The sequence below is a fragment of the Rhea americana genome, unplaced genomic scaffold, assembly GCF_003343005.1.
Source record: "Rhea americana isolate MKP2758 unplaced genomic scaffold, rheAme1 scaffold_193, whole genome shotgun sequence".
Lineage (NCBI taxonomy): Eukaryota > Metazoa > Chordata > Aves > Rheiformes > Rheidae > Rhea > Rhea americana.
The window spans coordinates 1,027,534-1,045,395 of NW_028186072.1; the positions used below are offsets into that span (position 1 = coordinate 1,027,534).

The window sequence follows — 17,862 nt, forward strand, 5'->3', positions numbered from 1 at the left end:
CAGTGGGGCCGGCAGTGAGGCCAGCAGCTCTCGCCACGTGCTCCTCCCCAAGCCGCGCGCTCCTCCCGGCGGAGGCCGCACTGCTGCTCCTGCACAACTCAGCTCCAGGATTTCCATGCTGGTCAGCGGCGACGTGAAGTTTCWTCTCCTGAAATTCATGAGTTTCAGGCACTTGGAGGCGTCCTCCTCTCCCTCCCATCGCAAGACTTTCTTGCACTAAATGAGAAGAAAAAGCCGTGCTCCTTTCGTATCAAGAGTAATAAAAATCCTCTCAGAAGATGAGAGCGAACGAGTCTGCCCACCTTTCAGGGAGGAGAGGAGACGAAAAGCRCGTGGAACATGCTCCCAAGTACAAATGAAAGTGCAGCGTGCACAAGCGCTGCAAAACCGCAGTTCGAACGTGAGACTGGTGTCAGACCGAGGCTGTGGACGGCCGAAGTCTGCAAGTCCGGAGGCCCAGAGGCACGCCGTCACGAGGAGCCGCTGCTCCCACCGAGCTGGAGCTGGCGGCAACGCGCCCACCCACCCTGGCCCCGGCTTGTCAGAAGCTGCTCCCTGCGCGCCGAGCCGAGCCGCGCCGGCGCGGCTACCGCGGCTAGCGAGGCCTTGGGCGACAAGCTGGGCGACAAGCTCCAGATCATTCAGACAAGACCGCGGCAGGCACGGCAGCTAGCCCCAGGTCTGCACTGCCTCTGAGAGCTGCCACGCAGGCGGCTGGAGTTTGCTACAACCCATTTTTAACGTGCAAGTTAAACGTTTTCTATTTGTCTTTTCTGTGCTGATCCAGCCATTGTCCCTGCAGTCTTTTCTGGCAGACTTCCAGGTCATGCATGTTTCCAATTTAGTATCTTTTYCCCTGACTTATGTAAATGTTAAAAATAACATTAAAATGTTAAATTGGCTGGGAGCACTCCTGCAACTACTTGCTTCTGCGGTTGCAAGTGGCTATGGTACTCTTCTCCATCCCAAATGATTATGCAGCTTTTGTTGGACAGTAATTTCACCCCAGAAGAAGATTCATTTTGGTGGAGCTAAACGGAAGGAGAATCTTCCCTTTCTCGCCCTCTTCCCAAGACTCCGGAGTAATGCATAATGTTTGCATCTGCCCCGGGAGTCCTGCTGGCACTGGAGGACAAAGTCTTTCTTTCCCATGGTCTAGAGCCCTAACGCGTCGGTGACGGGGGGCTGTGATTGCAGTTCCTGCATCTTCCGCCCGACAGCTGGAAACCCGTCCGTTCTCCCACGCCAGGACGGCCCTCTCCCGCCCGGCGTGAGGCAGGCCACGCRCCGCGCTCTCCTGCGCATCTCCGCCACGGGCTGAAGCTCATGGTTCGGCAGCAGCGCGCCCTCCCCGCCCCTCCCGAAGGGCAGCCCCCGCAGGAGCCCCCGCGCAGGTCCGGCCTCGGCGCGCAGGCTGCGGGCACTAGTAGGAGCAAGAACGCTTTCCTTCCCGTAGCGCGGTTGTTTAAGCGGTGCTATATGTTTATTTAATGATGTGACCAGCAATGAGGGCACAGGGAAAAACCGGTGATGAAATGGTCGTGGTTATTAGTGTGTGCTCTGCTGCGTCCTGCACTGCGATCTGCGTGAAAACACCACGAGGTCCCTGCAGACCCCCTAGGAATCAACAGGGCTTAGCTACGTGTATCACATTACAGGGTATTGGTCCTGAACTACTCTTGAACCAATGATCTAATCCCGTTACCAATCCTGTGAGTCATCCAGCTCCACCGGGAGCTTTTAAAATATTCCGTACATAGCAAAAAACATTCCGATGCGACACAGCGCACTTGGAGCACGCTCTCACTCCCTCGGCTGGTCCACGGACAGAAGAAAGAACTCCTCGAGCTCGCAGACCTCTCTGCTCAGACTGAAGATGCGGGAGAAGCACAAATAGTTTAAACTATTGGTCCTGCACTAGCCTGGGGCCTAACTTTGAATCCTTTCCAGGCAAATTGGTGCTGAGGGTTAGCGTTTCACTCAACTATTCAAAATCCCTGAAACAGCAGTGGTGTCTGACAGTACTCCTCGTAGCTTTTTGAGRTCTAGAGGGGATCTGTAGCAAAGGAAGGGACACAGGAGAGTGAAAGAAAAAAACATATTCATCAGGAAACAAGGAGTACTATCAATTACTGGGTCTTGTTTTGCAACCCTGATGAAGCTCCATGGATTTTTCCCAAGCAATGACGGAGGAGAGCCCCTCCCGTTACTCCGCGCCACGGTAATTACCTCCTTGAGCTCAAACTGTCATCTTCAGAGGCGCAAACATCCCAGAGCGTTACAACCGTCTCCTGAGACACAGCACAAACACAGGAAAAGGCAGTTTAAAGAACTATTTAATTATTTGAGTGAATATTAACACTATSACATCAAATAGCAGCAGAAAGAAAGAGCCCATTTAAATTTCTGGATGAATCAGTTCTGGAAGCCGTTACAGTTATTTCACACAAGCACCTCTATTTTGTTTCRAACGCCAGCAGTTTCTGTGCTAACGCCGCACTCCGTGACGCCCCTGCGTGGCAGTCGGCTGCCTCTCCGCCTCCCCGGCGTTTCGGACGCCCTTGGCTCGTGGCCGGGGCTCCAGGGCTCTCCAGCRCTCCGCGGCCGCGAAGCTGCCTGGTGCCAGACGGCCAGGTTGCTCCCAAGCCCAGGCTGGCTTAGAGCCCCTTCGGGTGCCTTTGCCCAGCGCTTTGCAGACTTGCTTCGCGCTCGCTGCGGCCCTGTATCTCCTTTTCTGGAGCTCCATTTTGCATGTGCGAAGCGCACAGGCTGAGGCCCCAAAAGCCCTGAAATCATCAGGAGCAGGAAAGGAAAACGAAACGGGAAGCTCTGAGCACTGTCTCGTTTTGACTGAATGTCAGAAGAATTCGGTGTCGGGCGCTCGAATTCGGTAGGCTCCTTCGAGCGTGGCTGCATCTCACCGCTTGCGTCCCTCCGCACGCCGCGGCTCCTGCTCGGTGCAGGAGGGAACCAGCTTTCATCCGACTGCTCAGCTGGAAGCGGTCACTTGGACGTCGTGTCCGCCCCCGCGAGCTCGGTGGACAGGGCGGCCTCTGTTTCCTGAAGCGCTTCCTTTGTCGCTGATCGAATTCAAATGTATGCTCAGCTGCTCCCCGAAACGGCGCTGCACGAGCCGGGGAGCCGCGGCGGCTCTCTGCCACCTCTGAATGGAGCAGTTCAGCTCAAAGAATCACATATATTGTTTCCAGGCAGTGGACACTATGAATAGACTTTATGGAGAATTACTGGGAACGTATGAGCCGTTCTGCCAAATGACGGAATTTCTTATCCCAGGCTGTTTGTTAAGCATAATTTATGTTCAGATACTGAAAACTGAATCACACTCAGCATTTTTATACAGTGCTTTACATATCCAAACTCCCATAAAATATTAACTAAACGATAGCTTTGCTGAAGCTGCAAGCGTGCGCGCGCTCCAGGCTCACCGTGCCGGGCGGCCAGGGCCTCCTCCCTTTGAGTGCTACCTCCGTGGGGAACGTGCCGCCCGACGAGCGACGGCACGGCAGCGGGGACGCGGCCGCCCGCTGGCGCGCTCRGGGCCCCCGCAGCAACGAGGGGGATTAACGCTGCAGGCGTTAGGCATTTTTGAATGCTGCAGGGACACCTCCACAGTCCGCTCGTTCCCGCGCGCGGAGGCGCAAGGGAAAGGCGCGGGGTGGTCCTCTCCAGACGCGAGCCGAGACGCTGCCGCCCGCAGGCAGCGCCGCCGGCGCGGAGCAGAGCAACGCGGCCGGCTGCAGGCTCCGAGCGCCCCTTCCCCGCTCCGCAGCWGCAGCAGCTCGCGGTGCAAACTGCAGGTAGCAAGCTGCCGCACCAGGAAGCGCCGAGGCACGTGTCTGAGCAGCAGGCCCACAGCCAGCTGCTAAACCCACCCCAAACTGCAGAGCGCGGTGGGCAGCACGGGGGGTGAGTATGGCACCTACGCATGTGCACGCACGCACACGCAGGTGCACACCTGCAGAAGCAGCGCTCTGTCCCGAGAAGCACACGGTCTGAACTGCGCTTAACCGAGCGAGCGTGCACCCGTGACCAGGCGGGGAAGCGTTAGGCAATGGATAGAGTAAAGACAAGAGGTTTAGGTAATGCTGTAAGTGTGCTGTGTAAACAGCAGTTGGGCTTAGCCACATCGTCGGTCACATGCCTTGAGAGGAATACCATTACAGTAAGCCCTCATTCAATCCCTAACTCACATCTTTGCCGCTCTCATAAATCTTAAGCAATCATAAATCTTAAGCAATCATACATAAATTCCTTTTCACACATGAAGTTAAGGATCGCAGGTATTGCAAGCTTTCATACTTTGCATCTTACTCTTCAAAGTTGCTCACCAAAAATATCTGCATTGAAAATGCAGCATTTTCTTCCCTYGGGTGCTTTGCACAGCTCTTGTTGTCACTCCCATGCAAAAGCCTCTGGCCGCAGGGGCAGGCGYGCGGCGCTCGGCCCCCGGCTGGCAGGGCCGGCCCGAGCGCGCCAGCTCCTCTCCCTCGAGCGGCTGCGCCTCCCGCAGCCTCTGCACGGCCAGAGCACGGAGCCAGGCTCTGCGACAGCAGGAAGCGTTAATGCCTGTAGAGATGTCACCGACGTGGTTTTGTCTGATGTTTAACATTTATMTCTTTTTGCCTTCCCCTCAAGAAGTCCTTTTTTCACCTGTAAAATTTGTACGTTATTTGTTGTGATTCAGTTGTGGTGAAATCACGCACTCTCGTTTGTCCTTGCGGTCCAAGGATAGATCTTGTCTTCGGGGTGATCTGAGAAACAACTCACAGGAATCTGCAATACAAGCTGGGAATACAAAACTATTTTACTCTTGTCTAAGCAAAGACACTTCTTCACTAGCTGTGGGAAAAGGCATAAACCTCAGAGCTCACGTGGTGTGCTCTAAAATGCACTGCACCTTGAGACTTCAGGAAAGGAGAGTTTTATTGTGTCCGTCATTAACTTCTTCATTTGTCTGCTTGAAATAAATTAACTATTCCCAGAACTGCAGACCTCACTTCTTTTATAAGGTCGTTCTCATTAAGCCCTCAATAAAAGTGTATTTGTCTGTTAGCAGGTTCTTGAGGCATAAACACAGCTGCTCATCTGACTAACTATTGCTTGTTATTAAAGGGTTATAGTAGGTATGCATGAAGAATAATAAATAGCAAGCTGCCTTGCCTACATCCCTAGACAGCTGTACTGAGAGCACTTTATTTACCATAATAAAGTGAACTATGCACACCTCCCTCACTAACCCAGTTTCCTTCCGTGAAGGTGGAAGGCAACAGGACTGTTTATCTGTTCTCGCTTGGCAGTAAGCATCCAGATTCTCCGCAGGTAAAAAGACGCTCAGTATTACTGCTCCCCTCTGTGTTTCTTCCTTACAGCAAAATTTCARTCAGGGCCGTGGACAACAGCTCCATCAGCCAGTTCTTGTCTTACAAAAACATCTRCACAAGGCCAACGACTGCCAGCTCCCTTAAAGCACTCCCGTATCAGTACAACGTAGGTACCTATCTATGTGCATTAAAAAACTTGAATGACCTTTGTCACTATAATGATCATAAGATCAGAAAGTTGAGTGTTATCTCATTTTAATAGATATAATACTATTTTTCTGTTTCTCYGCACCAGTAAATTTAGCTGTGTGAAATCTCAAGGGCCTCATGCATTATAATTACTAATATGAAATAGTCCATACAGCTATATTCACTATGTAGTAGTAAGGTTCACAATATCCTAGATATTTCTTGTTGGAATCTCTGCTCTTTTGAAAGTGAAGCAAAACCAAGAGTGGRTTTTCTGTAGCACATACTCGTTAGCAAGAACATACTGTAACTTGGAATCAGTGTTCAGCTCTCCTAGCACAGCTTGTTTATCTGAGGTTTTAGGTATTTGGTTTTAAAAAAAAGATTAGTGAAGAATGGGAAAAGTTAATTACCCATAATTATAGCTTCTATAAGGTGTCTACTAATGATGAGAATAAACGGCTGCGTTCATATCAAAGAATTAGCTTTTAAGAAATTAGTCATTTGGATAGCACTTTTTAAATCCTTCAGATAAGCGATACTTGTCACTGGAACAGTGAACTCACTTTCATCTTCCATGTCTGAGGGATGGATGGTTTCTGCTCTCTATGGACATGCAAGATGCACAATTTCTGTCATTCTGCAGCAATCCAGGAAAAATAAAAAAATTAAAAAAAAAATTAAAAAAAAAAAAAAAAGGAAGAGCAAAGCTGGATCTCTGCCCCCAGAGAGGTGCAGCAATTAGGCTGTGTGGCCAGGGGTCTACCAGCAGATGTGGGGGGAAGTCCCCTTCCTCTCCTGGTGACCTTGCACACTGGTGGCTTGCACGCTGCTGATGCAGGGTGGCCGCTGCACGCTAGCCATGTCTCAGCTGYGGGGGTTGCTGATGCTGTTGTCGGTTGTGGTACACTTACGGTCAGAAAAGCTGGCGCATCTGGCTGCACCTAGCCCAAGCCAGCAGCACTGCTTCCCCAGGAAGCGCRGCACGCTGCCGAGTACCTGACGGCCACTGCTCGGCCCAGGAGCTTTGCCATTTGCCAGCCCGCCACAGCAATCCCTCCTGGGTGAGGGAAGTCTTTTCACTGAGAGCCTTTAATAAGGAAGATTAAAGGGAGTATTAAAATTATTGTTTTAGGCAATGAGATGGCGCAGAACAGGCTCAGGGCTCACAAAACAGGAATGCTCCTTCTGGATGCCAGTGCTCGTGAGATCCTGAGCCCTCCTGTGAGGCTGTGCCGGCCTCTCGCTGCTCTTGCTTGGGGTGCTATGCACCACAAGGCTGGATGTTTTCATTAATAAAATAAAATATCATTTTAAATTGATCTGTCAGTGCAACAATGAATGTCCTGCAGAGTTTATTGCCCTTATCTCATGATTTTGTTTATTTGCTGATGTATGTTTGCAGAAGGATGTGACCTAAACTATGAAATATGTTGTTTACTGTACAAAGACAGATACTGAGGGATTAGTTAACAATGAAAACAAAACTGACTCTTAAATACATACTTGCATTATTCAGTCACCTCAGCTTCAGAATACCTGGCTGAGTACTGGAACACTTCACTAAACAATCTGTGAAAGCATCTAGAAGATAAGAAGTTGCTAAGAAACTTCTTATCTTTATCCAGCCATACATATGACCAAACTAAATCATGTCATACACAATTTCCATTTTTGGCCCCATTAGAAGTGGGGAGCAGTAGGTATGAAGTATTTTTGACTGCAGAAAAACTTCTCCCACAGCCCTGTATAGTATTCTAATAAGAAAAGAAGACTGCTATTTAATTATATCACATTGCTGAACTGTATTCAAAGCAGTTATCAATAGTCTCTCATACAACTGGGAGACACAGCAAAGGATCTGTAATGCAGTTCGTATTTGTATTAACGACTTGAACATTAAAAGTCAAACTCCACTGGCAAAATTCACAGATGACATCAGGTTGGTTGTAAGCACTTTGGAGGACAGAATTAGAATTTGAAGTAATTTCCATAAATTGAAAAAACTGTTAGATGTTTTTGCCTCATATGAGATTTTTAATGCTGTATTAAATTTTAATATTTAATTTACCATTACAGAAAAAGAATCTTCTCAGATGGTGAAGTATCCCACTGTCTTCACTAATATGGTGAAAACAAAGTTAAAAACTGAASTACATTTGCAAATTGAAATTCTCTGACCATCTTAACATTTTGGTTTGCTTAGTGTTAGAATGCTATTTTACTGATACTAAGGGATTCTTAAAGTTCACCCCTTCTTGAGCATTCAAGAACAGACCAAAATGAATAGCAGCATTAATAAGACTATTTGCAATGGATCTGAGCACCAGATGTCTTGTTTGCTGTTTACAAATGGGACAATTCTATCCTGTGGAATATATATATATAACAACATACATATGCTTTCTGTAATTAAAGTAACATGTGCATTTTTTCCCTTTAAGTATGGATCAGCTCCTGAAATCATGTTATTCTACTTCTATTTAGACATGATTCTCCTGTAAGTCACAAGTCACTTGATGAAGAATCTTGGGATCCTAGTGTAGATCCATTACCTCTTTCAAGTGATTGATTGCAAAGAGAATTAATTCACRTTTGTAGTAACTTTTAGTCTGGTCCTCCCAGTACTTTTTTCTTCTATGACTGTATTGGCTTGGTGTGTGTTTTTTGGTGCAGATGCGGTAAAATGTGACCWCTGGAAGCAGTTCTACTGATACACTGCTATTGATGCTCCTGCAGTATCTTCTTATTGGAACTACTCATGACAAAATAAAGTCTACAGTAAAAGTACATCCACATTCAGTGAGCGATAGCATTTTCTGCTCTTCGCTCTACTTACGCACTGCGGCCTGCCGAAARGCCTGCAGCACTGGCGCTCCAGAGACCTCAGAGCAGCAGGTTTGCCCTCGGGGCGAGGGCTCTGTGTGGGGAGGCCGAGGCCGAGGGGAGCAGTGTCTGGTCCTGATGGGCGTGCAGTGAGAGCCAGCTTCCTAGYGACTCCTCCAAGGGCTCGTGGCCATATCAGCATTCCTGACTGCACTGACTGACAATATCAAACGTGGCTTACAGATCAAGTAATATCAGCATCATTCAGTCTTATCTGTTCATTCTCATGAGGTCAGCTGTCAATGCAACCGAGGTTGTTTGTGTGCCACGGCTTGGCCTGCAGCCAAACTGGGTGGGGTTATCAGCAGAGGCCAGGTGTTGCAAGAGTTAGTTTGCTCACACATCCACGTTAATCTTGCCCAGCAGCAGAAGGCCTGAGAGATGAAACGACATTTAGTGAATGCACTGGTGACACAATAAGCACTCAGCTGCAATGATCCCTCCAACCTTGACCAGCCAGAAACAGCCTAAGTGCGAGTCCTAAGCAGGGGCACTTCTGAAGCATTCAGAAAACATGCCACATTGTTAAAGGAGGGAACTTTGATTCAAGAGATTTGAAGTCTATTGAGGCTGCAGATAACCTCTTATGTTAGTCTGTGCCTGTCATGTGTCTTTGTTTTCTCTCAAAAAAGTATCTCTTGTTGATAAGTTTACCTGAAAATTACTTTGAAATACTCAAATAGAAGGTGTTACACTCATGTAAAGAACAATAGTTATCACTGAAATTTGAATCTTTTCAGTTACCTAAGACACAGCAAAAGAACTTGTCTGCTTACCCAGAAAATGCATATATTAYGTGAAGAGCAGTGTCAGCTTCAGAGCTGAAGTGATGCCGCCCTTTCAAAAGCCTTGTCTCACATATGCTTCTCAGATGACTGAGGAGTGAGATTACATAACTGGCACTGAAATGGTTTTTGCTGACCTGCCATGTGGTCATCATCAAGGCTGCCAAATYTGGCACAGTTGTTTCATAAACTGCCATTGCCCATATGGCGACATAGCTTGCAGAGATTCGCTGATCTTGCACTCTGCCCAGGGTATTACAAAATAAAGCTCAACTGAGTGGACGTTTCCTCTTGTCTAGTTTAATTTCTTTTCTCTTGCAGTCTTAAGGACTTCAGGGGTAGGCTGAGGACCCAAGGTTTGCCTGTCTGCACAGAGCTAGAAACATTTAGCTTCTTGAAGGAACATCCCCTAAATATTTTGTGAGTTTGTACCAAGTGCTTAAAATTGTGTGTATTTTGAGAGCTTCTGCCAGCCTAATAACATTATCATTCTTGATAAAATTATGTAGAGGCAGATTCAGACACATACCTGTGTGGGAACTTTCATAGAAACATAGAATCGGTAAGGTTGGAAGGGACCTCTGGAGAGGTCCGTCTTGTACAGCTCATATCATTGATTCCTTTGACCATGAATGCCCAAAAGAAAAGCAGGTGAAAGACCTTGCTGGTTACTCTATACCTTGAAGGGTTTTAAAGCTTTGATTGTTCATTGCCTGTTGTGTGATCCTTGTTAAACCTGGAGACACAAACTGCAGCTTGTCTTTTAAAGCCATTGTCATCAGAGTAACATTGTCTTTTTAAAAATCTCCTTCAGTGTTAGCTGATCTAGCAAGAACCAGCAGCTATGAAAACCTTAGTTCACACAGAATCAGACCACAGCTGAGGTTGGAAGGGACCTTTAGAGATCATCTAGTCCAACTCCCACTGCTCCAGCAGGGTCACCTACAGCAGGTTGCGCAGGACCCTGTGTAGAYGGCTTTTGAATATCTCCAACGATGGAGACTCCACCACCTCTCTGGGCAACCTGTTCCAATGCTTTGTCACTCTCACAGGAAAGAAGTTTTTCCTTATGTTCAGATGGAACTGCCCGTGTTTCAGTTTGTGCCCATCGCCCCTTTCCCTGTCACTGGGCACCACTGAAAAGAGTCAGACCCATCCTCTTGACACCCTCCCTTTAGATACTTACACACATTGATCAGATCCTGCTGGAGCCTTCTCTTCTCCAGGCTGAGCAGTCTCAGCTCTCTCAGCCTTTCCTCACAGGAGAGATGCTCCAGTCCCTTCACCATCTTAGTAGCCCTTCGCTGGATTTGTTCCAGTAGCTCTGTACCTCTTGTACTGGGGAGCCCAGAACTAAGTTGTGATTAGGATTTGTCAAAATGTACCACAAATCACTGTTTAATAGATAATTAGAAACTTTGATTAGAAAGCATTCYGAGGAAAAATTTCATACTGTCCATTGAAAACTATAAAACCCTCTGAAAGTTAATTTGTCTTTTCCCTATGCTTGAGCCAATTTTTCCTGTTAATGAATGGAGTAAGTATTTTCCCCTGCTTTGTAGTATACAYGGAAACAGGTCCACTTCTCTTGCTCATCTATCAGTCTCTTCCATATGCCAGTTCCACTGTAATATCTATATAATGGTCTCGTCTTTGAAGCAAAAGACTCGCTGGTTTGCTGGAGACACTTACTCCTCCATAATGTTCATGGGGATTCCTGGCAATGAGAATATAATAACTGCTTTGGTTTTAGTCAGATTTCCTTCCCTAGATACTTTGTCATTCTTTAAAATAAGGACGTGTTTCTACTGTTATTATTTGGGGAAAAAAAATCTTGAGACCTTAATAACTACCAATAGCATAAGCAGTTTTACACTAAAAATCTGAGACCAAAGGCTGACTGTTACAGAGTGCCTCACATGGAAGAAAAGAYCACAATCTAGTGACCTGCAAGCATCACTTTCTGCTTCTTTAGGACTTCTGGTAATCTCCTATCTCACTTAGGAAATATGATAAGATCATAGTTGAAAGTAATATGGCTGAGAGCACTCATTCCTCACTGCCACATAACCAGAAGAGAAACTCTTTGCTCTTGGTCAGAAAATGGAGGAACAAACTAACTGATAAATTAAAGAATGAAAACTCTCTAAATAAAATGTTTTGCTGTACCTGAACATTACTGCCAGCAGAGCTAATACTGCAATGTGACACAATACTATGGGTCAATGAGGAAAATACATTTTTCTGCAAAAGGGCTTTTGCAGCAGACAGGATGTTTGTYTTTAGAATTAGTCATCAGTTTCACTTCATGCTGATTTTTCATCAACATACAATAGCAGTGTTTCCATGCAACTACTACCAAGATTACATTTATGGTTCAACAAGCTGTTTCATTACACCTACATATAAACTGCCTTCTACACATTATTAATAGATAAGCATTCTTTCTTCATTTCTTATGCTTATCTAAAATCGTGGCTTTTTATTTAAGCTGTTACTGCCATAAATGAAAGAGGGTTGATATTTATGAAAAATATAGAGATAGACTTGAGATTTTGGCAGATTAGGCATGTATGGTACCTTTGACTATAAACATGTATACATGAGCAGGATAAAAACATAYAATTGGACACATTATTTATAAAGAAAAATAGAGTGGTATTATGACACCAGCACAAATGTGATCACATGTAATGAGTTCTGGCAGCATGAGCTATTTTTACAGTAGTGATAAGATCTCTGGCAGGACATTGCTTGGAAATACTGTGCTATATCAGATTCTGAACTTCTTTCTGTGCATTTGTCACCTTGTCCCCCCCTTTTTTTTTTAAAAAAAAATATTTATACCTACCAGCAACTGCTATTATTTCTTGCAAATGGAACTTGGGTATTCTGCATTTGAGAAGGTGAATCTTTTCGCAGAGGAGAGTTACAGTAAGGCTACATTTCCCAAAGACGCGCATGTTCCACTTGCRACGGAGACAGGCAGGAAAAGGATGACTCTGCACAAACCCCTCGTTACTCAGGAAGTAGTTGGCAGGACGGCGGTTGCTCAGCTGGTTGAGTCAGGGGCAAAACCAACTCACACTACTACAGGCATATCCAATTACAGCTTTCAGCTGTACCTTTGGCCTGATTCACTTCACAATTTGTCTTATCAGTTTCTTTCTGATTATCCGGCTGTTGAGCACATGGAGTAGTTTCACTTATGATAAAACTAGTCTACCCATGGAGTTACCCCAAGTGGCTATCTCGTTTAACTCCATATGTAGACATTTTGATTCTAGAATAAGAATACCTAATCCCATGGATTAAGATAAACAGAAATTAGTAGTCTTGTTTCAGATACGTATTGACACATGGAATTATCAGGAATGACTCAAGGTGCAAACCAGTTAGCTATTGTATTTAAATATTGTAGTAATACCAGCTTATTTTTAATGAAGAGTTTTGAAAGTTCTTTTCTCTCTTTTAAATCTGAATCTTCTGTAGTATAGAACCTAGGAAAATAAGTCTGCATTTATAAACAACCACATAACCAGGACACAAAAATGTGCAACTTCTTGCACAGCTGTTTGGGCAGAGCCTGAGAGGAAAATACCTTATTACAGCAATGTGTTTCATTGCCTCCTGCTCACTGGTTAGGGTTACTGATACTCGAAACAGGGAGGAAGGGCGAAATAGGAGAAGCAAAGATAGTTGGACAGAGATTTTCAACCACTCATTGCCAGAATGTGGATAGATTTTCAAAAGTAGTCAGCAGCTTCCACTGTTATTCTTAAAACCAGTTTATATGCACTATGTAAATCTCTCTTGTTGATTTTTGGTTAAAGTTTGCCAGMAGATTTTTAAGTCTGAGGACAGAATATATTCCTTTGCAGTGCTGAATGTACTACCACAATTTAATAGCAGCAGTCCAATTTAAACAAGGAGAACTAAAGTTGCTGTATCAGAACAAAAACTTCTTCTCAGAGTTTGCTATGGAGTATATACACTATTCTAACAAGTATAAACTTTAAAATACAAACACTTAATTTTTTATGCTTCTCCTTCCTCAACCCTCCCAAATGAACCCTAAACAACCTACAGTCTTTCTTTTGGTGACCCCAGAATGAGACTTCCTTATATGCTACTTAATTAAAAACTAATTCAAGCCTAGAAATATTACTCAGTTTCACACATTTAAGATGAATAAACATGGGAAAATTCCTCCAGATTTATCTAGTGAAATGCCAGAATATGCTTCACTGTAATTCAGGCTTCCAGATGGATATGCCTTGTACTTTGGACTCTTAGAGATTATTTTATCCTCTTAGTTTCCCCAGTAATTATTCTGCCATTACACTAAGGAATGGTGCTAATATTAGTGTCACATACTAATAGTATGTGACTGGGAGAACAGTAGCTCTTCCTCAAATGACTTTGAACCTTCCCAGTTTAACCTGTTTTTCATTGAATTATGAACTAGTTAAGCCATTAAAACTTTAGGGAATTAYAATATATATCTATTATATCCAGGTAACATTTCAGATGTGAGGAAGTATAATGGCTTTTGTCCAGTATTCTTGGCTTCACGGCTTCCCATAGCGTTTTCTCAGCAGCAATGCTGAATTAAGATATTCTCTACCCTTCCAGTTCTGCTGAAAACACAGGTCAATTCACTGTTCATTCAGTTCACTGTGTTTGGCCCCAGGGGCCCATAAGCAGGTAAGAACCACCCACAAGAGAAGGACCTGCTCTCATYGCAGACCCACTGATGGTTGTAGGGCCATTTTACAGCAGGGACCTACAAACTGTGAGAGCACAGCGGAAGGTGAGAAGTTCTTTAGTGAGCAATGCCCTGGAGGAAAGGGGAAAAAAGGTACCTGGAACGCTGTYCTCATGTCAGAATGAAAGGTGTTACATAAATACACATTATGACATTATTACAATCACCTTTATCTCACAAAGCCTGAATGCCAAACTATGACATTTAGTGTTATTTGTAGCCTCAAGATTCAATTATCACCATACCTATCTAGTAAATGGCAGAGAACTATGATCTCAAAGGAGTCTGGCTTTCATAGTCACAAAAGCTCCCTATGCATTTAATAAAAATGATTTAAATGAATAGTAACTAACAGAAGCCAGAGAAAATCTGAATGAAGGCTCTCATTTCTTTCCACCTGAGCATTACTGAGGTTCAGATTTCAGATACAAGCATATTCACACACACTCACCTAATTCTGAGCATATTTTCAAGGGGTCTGTTTTAATCGAAGCCACGCACTTCCTACAGACRCTAGCTCTATTTCATCTACAGAGCTCAGGCTTTCTAAAATTCACATCTCGCAAACACTACCTAAACAGTGTATACCTTGCAACCCCTCACATCATTTTTCTGTTCGTAAGTATAACACAGTTTGTCTATAAAATACTGATCCTAAATAAGCTCAGTTGTATTTAGTCGGCTCTTGGGAGGTTATTTATCCCTGTGCTAACACTGGCCTTGGCTGGGAGTTAATTCCAGAGCTGTTAAGTGATTCAGCTGTGCCTCTCTTAAGGAGGAGTACCAGCAGAGCTGGTCAGAAGGTCCCTTTAGAAACACCAGAACATCTTTTGACTATTTTCATAGTACTAAACCTTGGTGTTATCCAGAGATACTTCCATGGTACTGACATGTTAGATAATATCATATGTGTTACTGATTAAAACCACACTTAAGTTTAATCTTTAACTATAACTAGTAAAATACATTTTTGGGGAAAATAAACACTGCATTGTAGTTGATGCTTACATGGACAAAGGTGATAAYAATAATAACAGAAGAAGGCAAGGACCTGATCTTTCCAAACTATGCAGAGAAATAATCTTTTTCTTTTATGAGCAGTTTTACTGGATGACCAGAGGTACTCAATACAGTAAAAGCTAGTTACRTATGTAAATATTGTACTATAAATTGCATAGTAACCCAATTCATACTTYTATTTTGAGGACTTCATGATACTATCAAATGGTCTTGGAATTTGAAATGAGTTGATAATTTTTAAGATCAAATTAATACTATCAATTGTTTGATAATTATATTTTGCCTAGATTCTGTTGCATTGCATTGGCTCAATGTTGCCCAGATGGATTTCATTTCAGGACAATTTTCAGTTATTCCTGAGAGATTCTAAACCACAGTGCCATTGACAAAGTACAAGAGTCTAACATTGTGTGYGCTTCATAATTCAAAAATGATGTGGTCAGTAATCTTATGATGTATTTAATGAAAYAACTGAACTCTTAGCCTGTGATTTTCAACCTTCTCAATTTACAGATCCCTGCAATGGTCCATACCCCTGCACAGGGAAAAAGGACTTGAAGTTTGCAGCAACAAGTCCATGGGAAGTAACTAAAAAAATCATAGACTCCAAAGCTCTAAAAACATTACTGCAGACTAACTATCTAGAACTGGTCAATAACAAGAGAGATTAATATATGTAGCAACTGACTGAGACTTGAGAAGTAATTTTACACATGTAAACAGTRTAACAACAGTTGTTACTTTCAAGGTGATATACTTCCTTCTTTAGAAATAGTAGCAATTAATAGCATAGTGTAGGAAGAAAAAAAATATATGGTCCAATTTTATTCTGTCACTGAAGAAAAAAATCCCAATTCAATAATGAACTTTAAACCAACATGGCAATGTATTGTCTGCTCTTTATAAATCTGCTACTGCCATGTCAGTGGAAAGTGCAATTTAATTAATTTATTCGTGGGTTTAGTAGATCAGTGATGAAGATAAGCAAAYGCATATTGCACCAAAAACCTTAGAGCAGTGTGAGCAAAGTATAACAGCAGAATAAGAAAATATTTTTTCAGTGATACTGTAGTAGTCTTTCAAACAATTTTTATAGCTGTTTTTAAAGATAACTTGGGCAACATTGGAAGACTGGCAAGTGTTTTGGCCTAAAGGTGAGAGCACGTGCTGTATGCAGGTGATTTGCTAGCTTTGCCTCCAGAGTACCTGTAGCAGGGGCTATATAGAGATATGTAGCTACTTACTGGCTACATAGAGATCACCTATGCTTGAGCTGAGCAGTGACTGAGAGCAAACTCATTCATGGAGCATGTGGTTACAAGCACTTGTAGACATCTTTTCCACTTTTTCAAAGAATTGCTCTGGAAAAAAAAAAGATGACATGTAGGTTTGCCACAAGTCGAGGACAATGTGGTTAGCAGGCAGTCTAGGATAGACAGGTGGCCAAAGCCCAGCCCTCAGAGTTGAAAGCAAAACAAAATACACAAGCAGCCTCCAGSTTGACCTCTGCAGCCTTGGGCCTTGCACTTGGCATCAGCCTGCAGCTGACAACGGTTGCAGGGGAGCGGGCAGAAACCAGGCGGAGGCCCAGCTAGCCAGGGTCCTGCCTGGGGACTCTCAACGACCGGGCGCAGGGCCTGGCCGTCAGCCGCGCTGGGCACAGGGAGTGCTGGCGTTTGGGTACGCGATACAGACCAAGAAGTCATGGCTTGCCACTCGCTTCCATTAATGGACGCGTCACCCTGTGTCTGAAGTCACAGCAAGSCGCTGGGGCAGGTGTTTCCGGCAGAAACGGTCTAAAATGAGGCCAGATCCTCGGCAGAGCTGGCGGGATGCAGTCTTTGTGTTCATCTGGAGATGCTGCGTTTGCTATGACTTACGCGAGCAGCAGGTTTAAGCTCCTGAAAGCACAGGGTCATCAGAGACACAGCACACGCTCAAGCTCGATCCAGCACCGCAAATCCCCAACAGTGAATTCTGGCAAAAATAGTTTAAGTAGAATTTGGCCTCTGCCAGAACTATTTAGTAATAACAGAACATTGCTCACAAAACATATTTCAAGGCTTTTTGTCTTGGCCTGCAAAGGCCTGTTTTACCAAGCACTGTGTTTACACTGGGTTTGTAAACACAATGGCGCAGCAGAAAGGATCTACGTGCCACAACTAACTGGATGAACACCGAGAACAGCAAAGCACGGGCCGTTACGGCAGAGCACAGATCGGGAGGTGCCGAGATCGCTCACAACGTTTTCTCGAAAGGAACGCCTGCTCGATGCCCGCAAGCGGTGGCCAACAGCCAGTCCCCRTGACCCGGCCCCCAGGCTGAGCTGTTCTAGCAGGCCGCAAAACGCAGGTAGCCCCAACGCACGGCAACTGCCGCGTCTCCAGCGGGCCAGGCTGCAGAGGGACGGGGAAGCGCAGAGCGGCGGCGCCCCAAAGAGCCCGGGCGGCTGCCGCCGCGCGCCCAGCGAACACCCCAAAGGGGCGCCGACCCCCACGGCGCGGGGGTCCGGTCCCCAGGGGACAGGAGGGGAAACCTGGCCCCCGAGGGGCCTGGCGAGGCCCCACGGAGCGCGGGGAGCGCGGGGAGCGCGGGGAGCGCCTGCCCTCGCCTCACGCCTGCCCGCGCCTCGCGCCGCCCGCGCCATTTCCCGCGCGAGGCGGGAGGGGCGAGGCAGGGCGCGGCCTGGACTCCCCCCCTCACCCCGGCCGTCCGCCAAAACTTCGGCCAGGGGCGGGGCCAAGCGCCGCCGCGGGCCAACCGACTGCCGGCGTGGCCGGCCCGCGGGCCAATGAGGCGGCGAGCTTTGACGAGCGGCGCGGCGCAGCCAATGCGGGGCGGGGCTGCGGGGCGGCCCGCCGCCCGCAGGCCA

General features: G+C 45.6%; 1 long non-coding RNA gene across 1 annotated transcript; it reads right to left on the reverse strand.

Moving 5' to 3' along the window:
• Positions 1 to 7,631: 7,631 nt before the first annotated feature.
• Positions 7,632 to 12,334, reverse strand: LOC146597062 (uncharacterized). Its single transcript, XR_014895576.1, has 3 exons — positions 12,054 to 12,334; positions 10,389 to 10,596; positions 7,632 to 8,791 (listed from the first exon to the last, which is right to left on the reverse strand). It is a non-coding gene; the product is annotated as an uncharacterized LOC146597062 (long non-coding RNA).
• Between the last annotated feature and the right edge of the window lie 5,528 nt (positions 12,335 to 17,862).